This window comes from Rattus norvegicus, chromosome 10 (genome assembly GCF_036323735.1).
Source record: "Rattus norvegicus strain BN/NHsdMcwi chromosome 10, GRCr8, whole genome shotgun sequence".
Taxonomy (NCBI): domain Eukaryota; kingdom Metazoa; phylum Chordata; class Mammalia; order Rodentia; family Muridae; genus Rattus; species Rattus norvegicus.
The window spans coordinates 103,014,765-103,028,900 of NC_086028.1; the positions used below are offsets into that span (position 1 = coordinate 103,014,765).

The 14,136-nt window shown below is 54.1% G+C and overlaps 1 protein-coding gene across 7 annotated transcripts in view; it reads left to right on the forward strand.

Annotated features, from left to right (window-relative positions):
* The window catches only part of Septin9 (septin 9), a 169,233-nt gene that overhangs the window by 106,208 nt on the left and 48,889 nt on the right, over window positions 1–14,136 (forward strand). The window contains exon 1 of one of the 7 annotated variants that reach the window (XM_039086954.2): window positions 875–5,206. The gene's annotated coding sequence lies outside the window, so the exon portion shown is untranslated. 7 annotated transcript variants of the gene reach the window in all.

Below are 14,136 nucleotides of genomic sequence, written 5' to 3' on the forward strand. Positions count from 1 at the left end.
TTGTTGCTGCAGACCACATCGTGGTGGGAGCACACAGCAGAGGGCAGCGCTCACCTTGTAGAGACTGGAAGCAGAGAGGGTTAGGAAGGTGCTGGGTTCTCAGCACCCCCTTTATGGATAGCCCTGTGTACCCACAGTCACCTAACTACCTAAAGGCCTCACAGGCGTCCAGCATGTGGTCACAACCCAGACTGTAGCGGAATGTGTACTGTGAGCTTTTGAGCATGAACTTTAACCTACTGGCGTCTAATTCTTCAAAACGCTCACATCACAATCACGCACAGCCTTCCCCCACCGACGCTCCGGTCGGGGCACATACCATGCTCTCTTCATATTTGCGTATTTGTGTATGTGCTTGTATGTGTACCGTGTGTACTCACATGTCACAGGAGGCCAGAAGGGGCGTCAGAGCCCCTGAAGCTAGAGTGACAGGTAGTTGTGAGCTGCCATGTGGGTGCTGGCGACTGACCCCGGGTCCTTTGCAAGTGTACCTATGTGAGCCACGTCTCTGGCCCTCATATCATGTCTGATCCACATTCTTGAAGCAGATCTCAAAGTCAATGGAAATGTGATGACCTTACCAGACCACAGAGCTAGTTTGGTGCCTAACAAGTCAGGTTCCCTTGGTGGCAACAGAGCTTGGGGAAGCTTATGTCAGAACAGAGATCTCACCATAGAAGCTATGACTCTGAGATTAAAGTGTTAGAAGGGTTAATAAGGTTTTACAAAGGAAGGAGGGAAGGCTGAGAGCTGTGCACGCTAGAGCTGTTAGGTGCCAAGGTATGCAGTGGCCATCACAACAGACGAGTTTGTGTCTCCAGGGTAGTGATGCCTCTTGGGGTGTCATGCTTGCTTGGGAGGAAGTGGGTGGCCTAGGGTGGTGGTGATGATGGTGGTAGTGGTGATGGTGGTGGTAGTGGTGATGGTGGTGGTGGTGGTGGTAGTGGTGGTAGTGGTGGTGATGATGGTGGTGGTGGTAGTGGTGGTGATGATGGTGGTAGTGATGATGGTGGTGGTGGTGATGGTGATAGTGGTAATGGTGGCAGTGGTGGTGATGGTGGTGGTGGTGATGGTGATAGTGGTAATGGTGGCTGTGGCAGTGGTGGTGCTGGTGGTGGTGCTGATGATGGTGATGGTGATAGTGGTGATGGTGATAGTGGTGATGGTGATAGTGGTGATGGTGGTGATGCAGAAGAAGGAGGAGGAGGAGCAATACTAACAATAATGGGGAAAGACTTGGCTGCGATGCCTGGTGTTGAGGGAAGCAGGATCAACATAAGCCTTAGGATGGGCTCCAGATGTGCAGGCTGGAGAGTGCCAAGGACATCTGGAGGTTGGTGCAAGATAGATGGAGCTCAGGCGCTGGAGCAGAATGCACAGGGTGTGCGGAACTCGGGGATCTAGACAAATGGTGTCTTTTTTTTTTTTTTTTTTTTTGTTCTTTTTTTCGGAGCTGGGGACCAAACCCAGGGCCTTGCGCTTCCTAGGTAAGCGTTCTACTACTGAGCTAAATCCCCAGCCCCTTAGACAAACGGTGTCTTAATGCAGTGTGTGTGTGTGTGTGTGTGTGTGTGTGTGTGTGTGTGTGTGTTTGACTTTTCCCTTCCAGTGCTGGCATGGGACTCAGGGCTTTATAGGTGAGAGGCAGGTGTTCTACTGTTAAGTGACATCCTCAGCCGGTTAATATAATCATGTGCCTGTACGTGCGTGTGTGAGTGTGTATGTGTATGGATGTGTATATGTGGGTGTGCATGTGTGAGTGTGCATGTGTGTAGATGTATATATGTGTGTGCGTGTGTGTGAGAGCATGTGCATGTGTGTGTCTATATATGTATGCCCACACATGAGTATGTACGCATATGTATGGGTGAGTATGTATGTGTGCATGTATGAGTATGCATATGTGTGCATGGGCATGGATATGTGTGTCCACACATGAGTGTGTGTGTGTGCGTGTGCGTGTGCGTGTGCGTGTGTGTGTGTGTGTGTGTGTGTGCATGAGTAGGCCAGATGTACACTAAGTCACTCTCTGCCTAATTCTTGGTGCTCACCTGTTTGGCTAGGCTGGCTGGCCAGCAGGCAGCCGGGATCCTGTTTCTGCCTCCCCAGTACTGCCGTGCCGTACCTGGCTTTCGATGTGTGCTGCTGACAAGTCTTCATGCTCCTTTGGCAAGGGCTGTACACACTGAACTGTCTCCCAGCCTCACAACATGGTATTTTCAAAACCTGAAACTATACTTCTGTGGTGAACAGATTTCAAGATTTCATCCAGATGCTGGCCCCAGCCCCACCATACTTCCAGCACTCTGCCTGGCCCAGGCCTGAGAGACTGGTGTGAAGTCTAGTTTGCCTTTGAAGCTGGGGTGAGAACAGGCCAGCTGAGGTTAGTGCAGGCAGCCTGTGACCATGTGGCATTGCTGGAGGAAGGGAGTGTGAGTCACTTTGGCCCAAAGCAACCATCTAGACCCTACAGCTCTGAGTACAGGATGCACAGCCTGGAGGGTGTCGCCAGCCCCCACCCTGTGTGCAGGCTCTCCACAGACACCCTATGTCCATCACAGGAGTCCTCTGATTTGTGGGTCCCAGAAGCCCTTAGTGTCTGAATCCCCAGTCACCTCATCCAGATATGGAAGGGGGACCCCAACCTTTAACTCTTTTGCACTGTATCTATGAGCACCTATTAGCCACTGACATAGCCTTTTGTCCCCAGGCCACTTGGCCATTCTCTTGGTTGATTTTCTTGTCTGCAGATTTCCTACTGTCTCTACCTTCCCGGGGCATTGGCAGGTGGCTTGCAGTAGAGCTGGAGTTCAGAGCCCTGTGCAAGGCAGGAGTTGTGTAGTTCAGGTGGTAAAATGCTTGCCCAGAGTGCGTGAAGGCCTGGGTTCCATCCCCAGCACCACAAAAACCCGACACGGTGCTGCAAGCCTGCAGTCCCAGCATTTGACAAATGGAGGCGGGAGGGCCAAGTATTCAAGGCCATCCTCAGCTACATTATCAAGACCAGCCTGAGCTACATGAGATGCTGTTTCAAAACTGAACCAAACCAAAAAGCCAGGCAACCTGCATTTGAATTTTGGCCCTGACACTCCTGGTTTGAAGGTCCAGGACAGTCTCGTGTCTAGTGCCTCAGTTTCCCCACTCCACAGGTTGTTGAGAGGTTGATTGGAAGGAAGTACAGAGAAGTGCCTGGGCACTTTGATGGTATGCTGAGCTGCACATAGTAGGTAGGCACTTAGTAGGTGTTTGGTGGTGTCCGTAGCATGCTCCAGACTGACTGTCATGGTGGTTCCTGGCTTCCTGCTTGACTGGAGGTGGAGGTCCCTGATCCAGGGCCATTGTCTTTGTTTGTGAGCATTTCCTCTCATATGTACGTCTGTTCATGCCTAAGCGCCCATGAGGGTTTGAACCACTCACGCCTTGTTGTCTGCCACTGTAAAATATTTTTTTTAAAGATTTACTTTATTTATATAAGTGCACTGTAGCTGTCTTCAGACACACCAGAAGAGGGCATCAGACCTCATTACAGATGGTTGTGAGCCACCATGTGGTTGCTGGGAATTGAACTCAGGGCCTCTGGAAGAGCAGTCAGTGCTCTTAACCGCTGAGCCACCTCTCCAGCCCTCGTAAAATATCTTAAATGGCCAAGATCTGAAGCCTTACCTCCCTTGGTGCCCATATTGTTGGCCTCCAAGTTTAGAGATGGTCACTGCTCCATCAGTGAGTGCCCATGACAGCCTTGACTGATAGGACTCCACCTTGGGTGCTAGGGACACAGCCCTGGGACATAGAGGCCAGGAAGACAGCTCTGTCCGCTTGGCTTCTTGACAGGTTTTATTACTTCTGTGACCAGGAGGGTCCCACGGTTTCCACTCTGTGCTCACAGGCCTCCAAGGCCAAGAGGATTCCCTCTAATGCCATCGAAACTGCTCTACCAAAGTCACTTCTGTTCTGAGGCCCCATGAGCTGGCCAAAGGGCCCTTTCGAGTTCCCTGTTCAGGAAGTCACTTGAGTCCCATGTGGCCCGGCTTCCGGGGCTGGACCAAGACTTTGAGCACACACTGCTTTTGATCTGAGCTAAGGGACAGGACAAACTGTTGTGGCTGCTGTAGCACCTCTCTTCTGCCTCTCGGGGCTCTGAGCAGGCCCACTAAATCCAGTAGAAGGCTGCCCCTAGCTACTGTCCCTATGCTGCCTCCTGTCATTTGTCCCTTACTGTCTTCTGGGTAGAGTTCACAAGAGCAGAGCCCTGGTGGTGGTGGATCTTCTGCCTCTAACTTCACGGCAGGTCTTCTTTGCATACCTGCCCAATCTCCTGTTCTACCAAGGATGGGGATTCCTCGTGTGTTCCTGTGCACATGTGTGTGCACATGTGTGTGTGTTTATGTATGTACGAGTGTTTGTGTGCATGTGTTTTTGTGTATGTACAAGTGCATGTGTGTTCATGTGCATATGGGTGCATGTGCATATGTGCATATGTATATGCATGTGTGTTATTTATGTGTATGTGTTCATATGTGCATGTGTGCACGTGTGTGTATTGTATGTTCATAGTGCATGTGTGTACACGTGTGTATTGTATGTTCATGTGTGCGTGCGTGCATCTGCATGTATGTTTATTATGTGTGCATGTGTGTGCATGTGTGGCATCCTTGTCAGTGTCTTCCTTTATTTTTTGAGAAAGGGCATTCTCACTGAACTTGGCTAGACTGCTTGGCCAGCAACCCCAGGGATCCCCCGTCTCCATTCTCCTTCCTCGCAGTGCTGTATACTTAGGTGTTGTGGTAAAACACTGGCTACTGAGCCAGAACCCCCAGCTTCCTCTGCTGTGTTTTCAGGCCCCCACCAAGGGACCCAGCTAGAGGGGTGACAGCTTTCCATGCACAGCAGGCCGACCGCTGCTGGCTCTCCTCTGCCCAGCCCTGGGAGAAGGGAGTGTCTGTACTTCTAGAAATGATGGTTCAGGATGGTCCCTGCTCCTGGCTCTGTTCTCTCAGTCCTCAGGCCTCTTCAGGCTGGCTCCCTGCAGTTCCGCTGACTAATGCTTATCTGTGACTGGGGGCGGGGTGGGGAACAGGTCCTTGTCACAGCTGGCTCCGGTTACAGAGGGTTGAGATGCACCAGAGCAAGGCCCCACACAATCTACTGTATTACCGACCACCCTGATTTCAGGAAACCCAGCCCTCAGGGCTCCCACGGCCCCCAGGTAACCTCAGTGTGAGGGTATTATTGTGGGAGGCAAACCTGCCTATGGGGTACAGTAGTTTTCCGGTATGGGGCGAGGCTGGGGAGGAGATGGAGAGGAGCCACACAGCCTTGGTTGGGGAAAGTGGTCCCTTAATCCCATCTCTGGATCTTACCCCGGGCTGTGTGCACTGGTGTGGTTACCCATGGTGGGGAGTCCTCTTCCCCAGAGACCCTGCAACCTTGGAGGAGAGCCAGGGCCGTCCTCGTTCTATATCGCTGAAAAGCCAGAGCTAGTCTCCAGGGAGGGTCTGGCTATAGGGTCAGGGTCGCCCTGGAATCCACAACCCTGCTTGGCTAGGGCTACTCACCCGCCTGTTAGGAGACCTTGTGTTCAGGGAAGAAGGGGAGGGACACGGCCCAGGCCACTGTATGGGAAGTTGCACACCCACTCTGAGGTCCTGGGGAGCAGGAAGTTTGCCTCCCCCTCCCCACCCCCATCAAGGCCTGGCTCATTAAATGTACTCCTGAGATTTTCTGCTCCGCCGGCCTTGGTACTCACATTCTCAGTGGAGACCTCGGGGCAGCTCCTTTGAGCCTTGGGCACCCTGGGTCCTACTGGTGGGTGACTGCCTGCACTGGAGTTCTGTGCTGTTGGAGGGGTGTTTCCTAGGGCATATACTGACTGTCAGAGTCCTCCTGCTCTCCGCCTGCCTGCCTGAGAGACCTAGCCAGCTTCTTTTTCCTCCTGTCCCTGTAACACCCACTGGCCCAGGGGCTTCCCTTATCCTCCAAGCATTAGGAGTTGAACAGCTTTCCTGATTGAAGCCCTTACCTCAGGTGGCCAGGAAACGTTGATAATTGCCATCCTAACTCCCTGAGCCCCTCCTCCTGGCAAGTGGCCTGTTCTCCACATCTGACAGTTGAGGCCCCCCAGAGCTTCCTGCACTTGCTCAGTGCTGTGCAGGCTGGGAGAGCCCTGCTGCTGAGCTGCCCTAGGGCGATGAATGGGAGGCGGTGCAGGCCAGGGAGCAGGTAGAACTGTTTACCCTTGCTGCCCTGGGGTAGGCCGAGGCCTAAGGAGCTGTTATGGGCTGTGGCTCTGGGAAGTGGAGTGGGAGCTGCTAGGCTGGGTGGGGATGGGATCCTGGCTGCCTGGTGAGCAGAGTGACCCTGTGCTGTCCTCTGTGTGACTCTGTTGGATTCTTCTGCCTCATGTCCAAGGTCGGGGATGAACATGTGCCAGCACACAGTGCCCCCTGTTCAGGGTTGACTTTGGAAGGCTCTTGCCAGCTCACCCGGTGTTCAGCATGTATCCAGAAAACAGGATAGGTTACTTTCTGTTTAGAAAGAGCTGAGTATTGAGACCAGGGCGGAGAACCACAAGGGTGGAAGAGGTTGCATACCCTGGCCTCCTCTACAGGATCTCCTGAGACCATGCCAGGGTGCACGGCTGCAGGGTGTCTGACCTCTTCCATTTCACAACCTGGCTACCCAGGCCTCGGGTCCTATGAACCCCCTCGGCTTTTCTTTTAGTCTTCCTGGGACTGAGCTCCAAGCTGGGTGTCCATTGCCTGGAACAGCACCCAGCTCTCCTGGGTCACCTGGAGACCCAAGCCAAGGCTCTTTGTGGCCACCCCAAGAGCCTAGGTGCAGAGATGGGCAGAACCTAGTCATCTGCCTGCCTGTCCTGGAGCCAGACAGGGAAGCCAGGACAGTAGCCTGTGTCCTGCTTCCTGGGAGGTCAGCCAGCTGATGTGGCCCAGGGGACTGGGAGGGGAACCTCTTGCCTTGTCTCCACATTGCTAGGCTCTGAGGCCTCCAGAGCTGGGTGGAAGGGTTGAGGAGGGCCAAGCTGGGGTGAGAGAAAGGCTTGGAGAGTTTAGAAAATGTCCGTCATGACACTGGGCCTGCTGTCCCCGGGAGCCAGGCCTGGCACTTATGGGTAGGGTGACAAGGCTCGTGAAGCTGGACCTGGGGAAAGGACACTGACCTCTAGCTCTAGTCTTCCAAATCAGGGAGTCAAGGCTCAGAGGACCACAGCCACCTGCCTGTAGCCCACAATACAGGGATACCACTGCCCCTCTGGCTTCCTCCGGGCGGCTTTGGATTCTGTGTCGACAGGCAGTCTCCTGGGGAAAGCTCTTGTCTAACAGTTTCCAGGGATGCCACTGCCTGCAGAGAAAGTGCCCTGAGGTCTCCTGTCCTCTGGCCCTGCTTACCTCCCAGTGTCCCCCGGGCCACTCGTCCCTCTCCTGCTACCCGTCTGGGGACCATTTGCCTCTGTGCTAGGCTGGTGACCACATGGCGGGATTCCTCAATAGCAGGCACGAGGAACTAAGAACCATGCCTAGAACCCGTGTTAAAAGTCAAGCATACTGGTATTGGGGAGGCAGAGCCAGGCAGGTCCTTGGGGCTCCGGCCAGCCCAGCCTATGTGGTGAACCCCAGGCCGTGGGAGACACTGTCTTTAAAAAATGGAAGTGCCTGATGGTGCTCTGAGGACACGTCAGATTGTCAAATTACTCCCTGGCCTCCACTCATGCACACCAAGGGGAATCTATCCCCTAAATAGAAGACTGGTGTCAGGGAGGCTGTGTGAGCACACAGGTGAGCCCTGGCTGCTTCCAGTAACCCATCTCAGGGTCCTCTGGTCTCTGCACCCCAAGACTCCCCTGCCACTCACGGCCTCCCATCCCAGCTGCGGACACTCTTCCAGGGAGCCAGCTGACACATTTGGCCTCCGAGATTTGTTTCGAACAGCAGTGAAGGAAAGAATGAGTAAGAATGCGTGGGGGAAGGTGGGGGGAGGAGGAACGGTCTGGAAAGTCCAAACATGTGCCGTGGAAGCAGGTGCCAGCATGACATCATCAGGAGGTGGCTGAGGGCCCGGGCCCAGCCCAGCCCAGGAGAAGCTGGCTGGTCTGGGTGGCCACCATTGGCTCCATCCTGCCATGTGTGGAGTTGATTCGTTTCCATTTTAGAGACAGCTCCCAGCTGCATTAATAGTTCATTAATTCTAAGTACTTGCTGCGTTCGTGCTTATGTGTTCCAAGTGCTAAGTTAGCATTGAAGAGAAGGCACAGAGAGAGGAAGTCATTGGCTCCAGGTCACACAGCTTGGTGTGTCTGATTCTAAGCCTCAGCTGGCAAAGAGACTTCTGGTTTCTGTGCTGTCTGAGGGGATAGATAGCTTCTGCTTAGCCTCCTTGGCCCAAAAACAGGAGGGGTCTCTGGACACTCCAGAAAGTGAGAGCCACACTTCTGTGGTCCCTCAGGGTAGCTGGCAGGAGGCAGAGATACAAGGAAGAGTTGAGCTTGGGTTCGACTACTGGGCCCTGCAGATGCACCTCATGATACCGTGCTTTGGGGCCAGTTATGGAACTGATGAACTCCGTCCAAGCCTCTGTGTCCTCTGCTTTGTTTAGGACCCTCTTCTGTGCCCCGCCCCACCCTACCCAGATTCCCAGGGCTGTCTTTGGTCCTGATACAGGAACAGAGGCACCCTCTGCCTGCTGTATTTTCTGCCGACTCCGTAGCACATAGCGGTGGGAAGTCTCTGTATGACTCAGTTGATGTGTCTATAAAATGGGTTGCTGGCGTCGTCCTGCCTCCTAAGACTTTGGGAAGAGTCTGGTGAGAGGCGTTGCTGGAAATCACTCTGCACCAGCAAGTTTTCTGGCTGGCTGTGGTTCGGTTGGTAGAATGCTTGCTACCATGCCAAAGGCCCTGGTACTGTATAAACTGAGCGCAGTGGTCTGCACCCATAGTCTGAACCCTGCGGAAGTGCAAGCAGGAGGGTAAAAGCTCAGGCTCATCTTCAACTCTGGCGTGAGTGTGAGGTCAGCCTGGGCTACGTGAGACTCTTGTTCCTAAATAAACAAGCAAGACAAAGTGCTCTGCAGAGCTGTTCCAGGCAATGGTCTGCTAGTGCCCCGAGCCAACGGAAATTTGGGTCCTTCTGGAGCCCGGGTGCTGAGGGAGGGCTATGTTAGGGCCGGCTCAGTGCCCGGGAGGAAGTGGGAAGCCGGGAGTGCAGATCCCTGTCCATCAGGATAGGAGCCAGGCTAGATTCCCACTGTAAGAAAAGGCTGGGCAACCAGGGCCTGTGTGAGACTGAATGACACTGGAGAGCCACCCATGAATGTCTCTGCCTGTCCACACAGTGAGACCCGGGCCCCCCAGTCCACTCCCTCAGCAAACTCTTCCTGGTGGCCTGTCCTCCCCCAAAGCCCCACTGGCCCACACCACGTGACCCAAGCACGGGAGGAAGGACCCAGCTGTGGGAGGTCATGCTGGCCGGGGACTGAGTCTACAGGACCGGCCTCCCAGGAAAACCAGCTGCGTGGGAAACAAGCCAGCAGCTCCGGAAGTCAGTGTGATGCAGGCTGGACTCCAGGACTCGTCGCCACTCTCCTGGTTTAGAACCGTTGTGCCCAGTCACCAACCAGCTTGAGACCTGTCTGTGTGAGGCTGCCGCTCAGGTCCAGCCCTCCCCATCTCCCAGTCCATCGCAGCACAGGCTGAGAAGGGTCCCAGTGGCGGGAAGAAGCTTCTGGTGGGGCTTGAAGCTATTTCCCAAAGGGATTTCCGAGTCTGTTCTCCAGCCCCTCCCATGGGTCACGGTCCTGAGCCCACGCTGCCCCCTGCAGTCTGTCCTTCATGGTGGCCACCATAGCCTCACCACACAGCCACCCCAGGAGAGCTATGGTCTCCAGGTGATTTGGGTGAAGGGCGCCCCCTGGCAGTAGGCAGTGGTCTCACATCTGCCGAGAGGCTGCCACTGTTGCACTGTGCCTGGTCTACAAAGGCTTGTCTTCACAGCTGGGTGTTTGGAGTAACTGTTTCTTGCTGGAGAAAGATGGGTCCTTCCTTTTCTTGGCTGCGTCACTCTGGTGCCAGCTTCATGGCCGTGGCCTGAGAGGGCCCTTCCTCTCTTCGGCCAACGCAGCTGGAGTCCCTGCCTGAGGAGGCTGTCTGCAAGCGGTTGTGAGTACCTGACGGCCCAGTCATTTTGAGCTTTATGTTTACGTTTTATTTAGTGTGTGGGTCACAGCACACAAAGGTGGAGGGGAGCTAATGGGGTCAGTCCCACCTGCTAATCGTCAGGCTTGCCTGCAAGCAGCTTGACCCTCTAAGCCCTCTCTCTGGCCCTGGCCTTGGAGGCCGGGGCTACTGGCTTGTCATTCATGCTGTGTGAATGCCCACTGACTACGAGGGGAGTATGGCAGAGGTGCTGTGGGCACCTGAAGAAGCAGTCAGAGAGGGTGTCCTGACAGAAGTGGCAGCCCCTAGACCATGGACAGGGGTGGTGAGAACCATGGGGGGTTGCTTCAGGGACTGACTTGGTGCCAGGGGATGGGAGAAGGAGGAGGAGAGAGGGCCAGTGTGGTTCTACTGCTGCCAATCTGAGGGTGAGTAGGGACAGCATGGATGGGAGGGCGAGACTGTTCTGGAAGCCACAGAAGAGGCAAATGTTGGTTGTGCATGCCAGCCATCCCTATACTTGGGAAACCCAGGCACGAGAATTGTGAGCTTGAGGTTAGCCTGGACTACATAGAGAGGTTAGCCTGGGCTGCATAGAGACACCCTATCTCAAAAATCAAAGCCAACCAGCCTTCCGCACCTGCCCTTCAACGGTTCTCTGAGTGCGTTTGCTAAGGCTGTAGAAGATGCCTGCCTCACCCACCTAGTGTGCCCGGTGCCCGCCAGGCATGTGAATCAAGTATGTTTCTGCCCTGGGGTTGGTTTTTGTCCCTGGCTCAAGCCTTCACCGGGGTATTAAGGATTCCGAGGCCAGTGGGCAGCTTGTGCTGCGGGTGGGCACTGTTTGCCTGGGGTGAGGGGGAGAGGGTGGAGAGGTCACTAAGCCACTCCATTTGGTGGTCCTGTGCTATGCAATACCCGGCAATGCCCTCTCTGCAATTACGCTGTCCTGGTTCCACCGTAGAGTCCTTTGGGCCACACAGCACCCAGTCTGGCAGGCCCAGGGCAGTGTGTGGACCTGAACTTAACCATTTGTCTACCTGAGCACTGTGATCTGCTCTGGTCTGCACGCCTTATCCAGGATCACAGTTGCTGCAGACGCAGACTTACATCCCCACCTGCTGTCTCCAGTCTCCTGTAACACTCTCAGAAACTGAGGAGGCCCAGAGTGGCTGGGTTCCCAGCCCATGGTCACACAGCAGATTCATAGCAGCCATAGGATCCAAGCCAGACCTGTGACTTTGCGAAGTCTTGTGGCAAAGTTATATGCAAGGAAGCCAGCCAGGCAAAGGACAGCTATGGTGTCAGACCTGCAGCCTGGACTGCGGGCCTGCAGTCCCAAGGCAGAGATGATGCTGTGGTAAGAGAGTAGGCTATGGTGTCTGTGGCCCTGTGCCCAACAAACTGTGGTGCTTTCTGGACTCTTCTGTTCTCGTATACACACAGGGCTAAGAGTCCCAACCGTGGCTGGTTGGACACCACGCTCAAGGGTCAGAGGTGCAGGCAGGTCCATGGTTTTGTTTCTTTCCCCATGAGGGCAGAGACCATGGGGTTGCTCTGGCAGCATTAATGCCCTGCACACCAGTATCTAGGAAGGGTGTGTCCCTATCCACTCCCTTAGCTAGGAGTCAGGCCTCAGTCCCTGCCAGCCTCTACCTCAGCCAGAGGAAGAGAATGACATTGGAGACAGGAGCTGACGGAGTGGGGGTACAAGCCACCCTCCATTAGCGCGGGGTACTCCACCCCACCTTCCTCTGCCCAAGTCTCGGTCCCTGAAGCCAGCAGAGGTCTCATGAGTCCCTGGAGAGCTTGACCAAGAGGACTCCACAGATCTGGCCTTGGACGGCCTGCCCTCCTACACCCTGGGGCTCCCGCCATGCCTGCATTTTTCCTGGGGTTGTCATGCCTGCCGGGGTGGAGGAACCCCAGCAGGCTGCGGATGAATCAGAGCATGTTGACACAAACCCTGGCTGAACCCCAGGGCTCTTTGCAGCCAGTGGTGGCCTCGTTGGAATTGGGAAAGGGACCACGGTGGCGCCCGCCCTACATCTTGGCTCTAGGATGTTTCTGAAGAGTGATTCTCATCTCAGAGAGCTGCCGGGGAAGACTCTAACCAGTCCAGCCTTGCCAGCAGCAATTCTGGCCAAATGCTATTTGCCAGACGAGGCCGGGAAGGACGCCAGGGCCGCTGGGAGTGCTAGCTTCTCATCGGAAAGCCCCTGTATTATTATTATTATTATTATTATTATTATTGTTGTTGTTGTTGTTGTTGTTGATGTTGTTGTTGTTGTTATTGTTATTATTATCATCATTATCATTGTTATTGCTATTGTTATTTACATTCTGTAGACTAGGCTGGTCTAAGACTTGAAGCAATTCTCCTGCCTCAGCCTTCTAAATGCTTTGGGGTTGCAGGCATGCATCATCACATTCAGCAGGAATTTTAATTCATTTGTTTTTTAATTTGAGATGGGTTTTCATGTAGCCCAGGCTAGCCTTGAGCTTCTAATTTTGCTGCTTCCGCCTTTGAGTACCGGGATTAATTTAGCCCGACCATGCCTGGTTTGTGACCCCACGTGTGTGTATATTTTTACATTTATTTGTGCATAGGTGCACATGTGGATGTCAGAGGGCAGATTTTTGTGTGTGGGGGTGGGTGGGGTAGTTCTATCGTCTAGCCCCGGGTTCCAGGGCCACCAGCCCTTCTTTTCCCTGCTTTAAGAGAATGAGTCTTGATGAGTTTTGGCTCCATTAGGACACGTTCCATACAGCAAAATGTCTTTGAGCTTATGGTGATCCCCCTGCCTCTGCCTCCCAAGTGCTAGGATTACAGGTGTGCACCACCCATACATGGCTTGGGATTTTAAAATTTATTTTAAATTTGGGTTAATTTTGTGTTTGTGTGTTTGACTCTCTCCCAGCCTGGGCTGCCCCAGCCTTGAGCTCATTCTGAACTCCTGGTCCTCCTGCCCCCACCTCCCAGATGCTGGGATTACTTGCCCGGCCATCACCCCCAGTAGGGGCATCATACCCAATAGGACTCTTAAATTTTTAAACAGATGCGAGCCCCCAGACTTCTCCCCAGTACTCAGTGTCACCTGGAGATGCTCCTTCTGTTCTGTTCTTTCCCCTCGACAGACGGACATGGAAGCAAGTGGGGGTGTTTTCAGCAGACGGCGTGGGTTCTGAGCCTCTATCTTGTGTTGCTTCGAGCAAACCCTGGCTGGTGGAACCCCAGCATGCTTCCCAGCTCTGCCCTGGGTCAGTTGTCTGGAAATAAGACCCTGGCCAAGATAGGGAATCTCTGCGTAAAACAGGCTCAGAACAACACCACGCCTGCTCCTGAGACCGTGAGGAGAATCAGATGAGTTCGCTCGATGTGGGCTCAGAATAGGCGGGCTGGGCAGAACGTCTGACCAACAGACTCGGCGAGAGCTCCCTTTATTGTGTTTGTCCTTCTCGCCCTCCTCTTCCTCAGCCAGGCATCCACCCATCCCTCCACCTATCCGTCCTTCCGTCTGTCCGCCCACCCCTCTGTCCATCCGTCCCCCACTCAGAGGCTGCAGCTGAGATCTGAGAATGGTGAACCACAGGCAGAACAAAGCCCTGCTCCCTTGCTTCCTGTTTCCGACTGGAATGTGTCGTTCTTGGAGACTCACTCTTGCTGTGTCACCTCTGTCCTCGGGGTGGGTGGACAGAGTAAGGCTCTCTTGCTGCTGTGTGTCTGTCAACTTTTAGCTACTTAACCCTTTTGTGCCCCAGTTCCTGATCTGACTGAAAGGATGGAGTGGGGTTTAAGGAAGTGGGGGGAGGGACCGGAAACAGTGGCGCTTACCAGCAACATGCCTGGCTGCTTCCCTTCTCAGGGATTTCTTGGATCTCAGAATGCTGACAACTGAATGCTCTCCCTGGCAGCGGGCTAGAGGGGTATGGACAGAACCGCAGGGACAGAGTTGCTGACTAGGGAT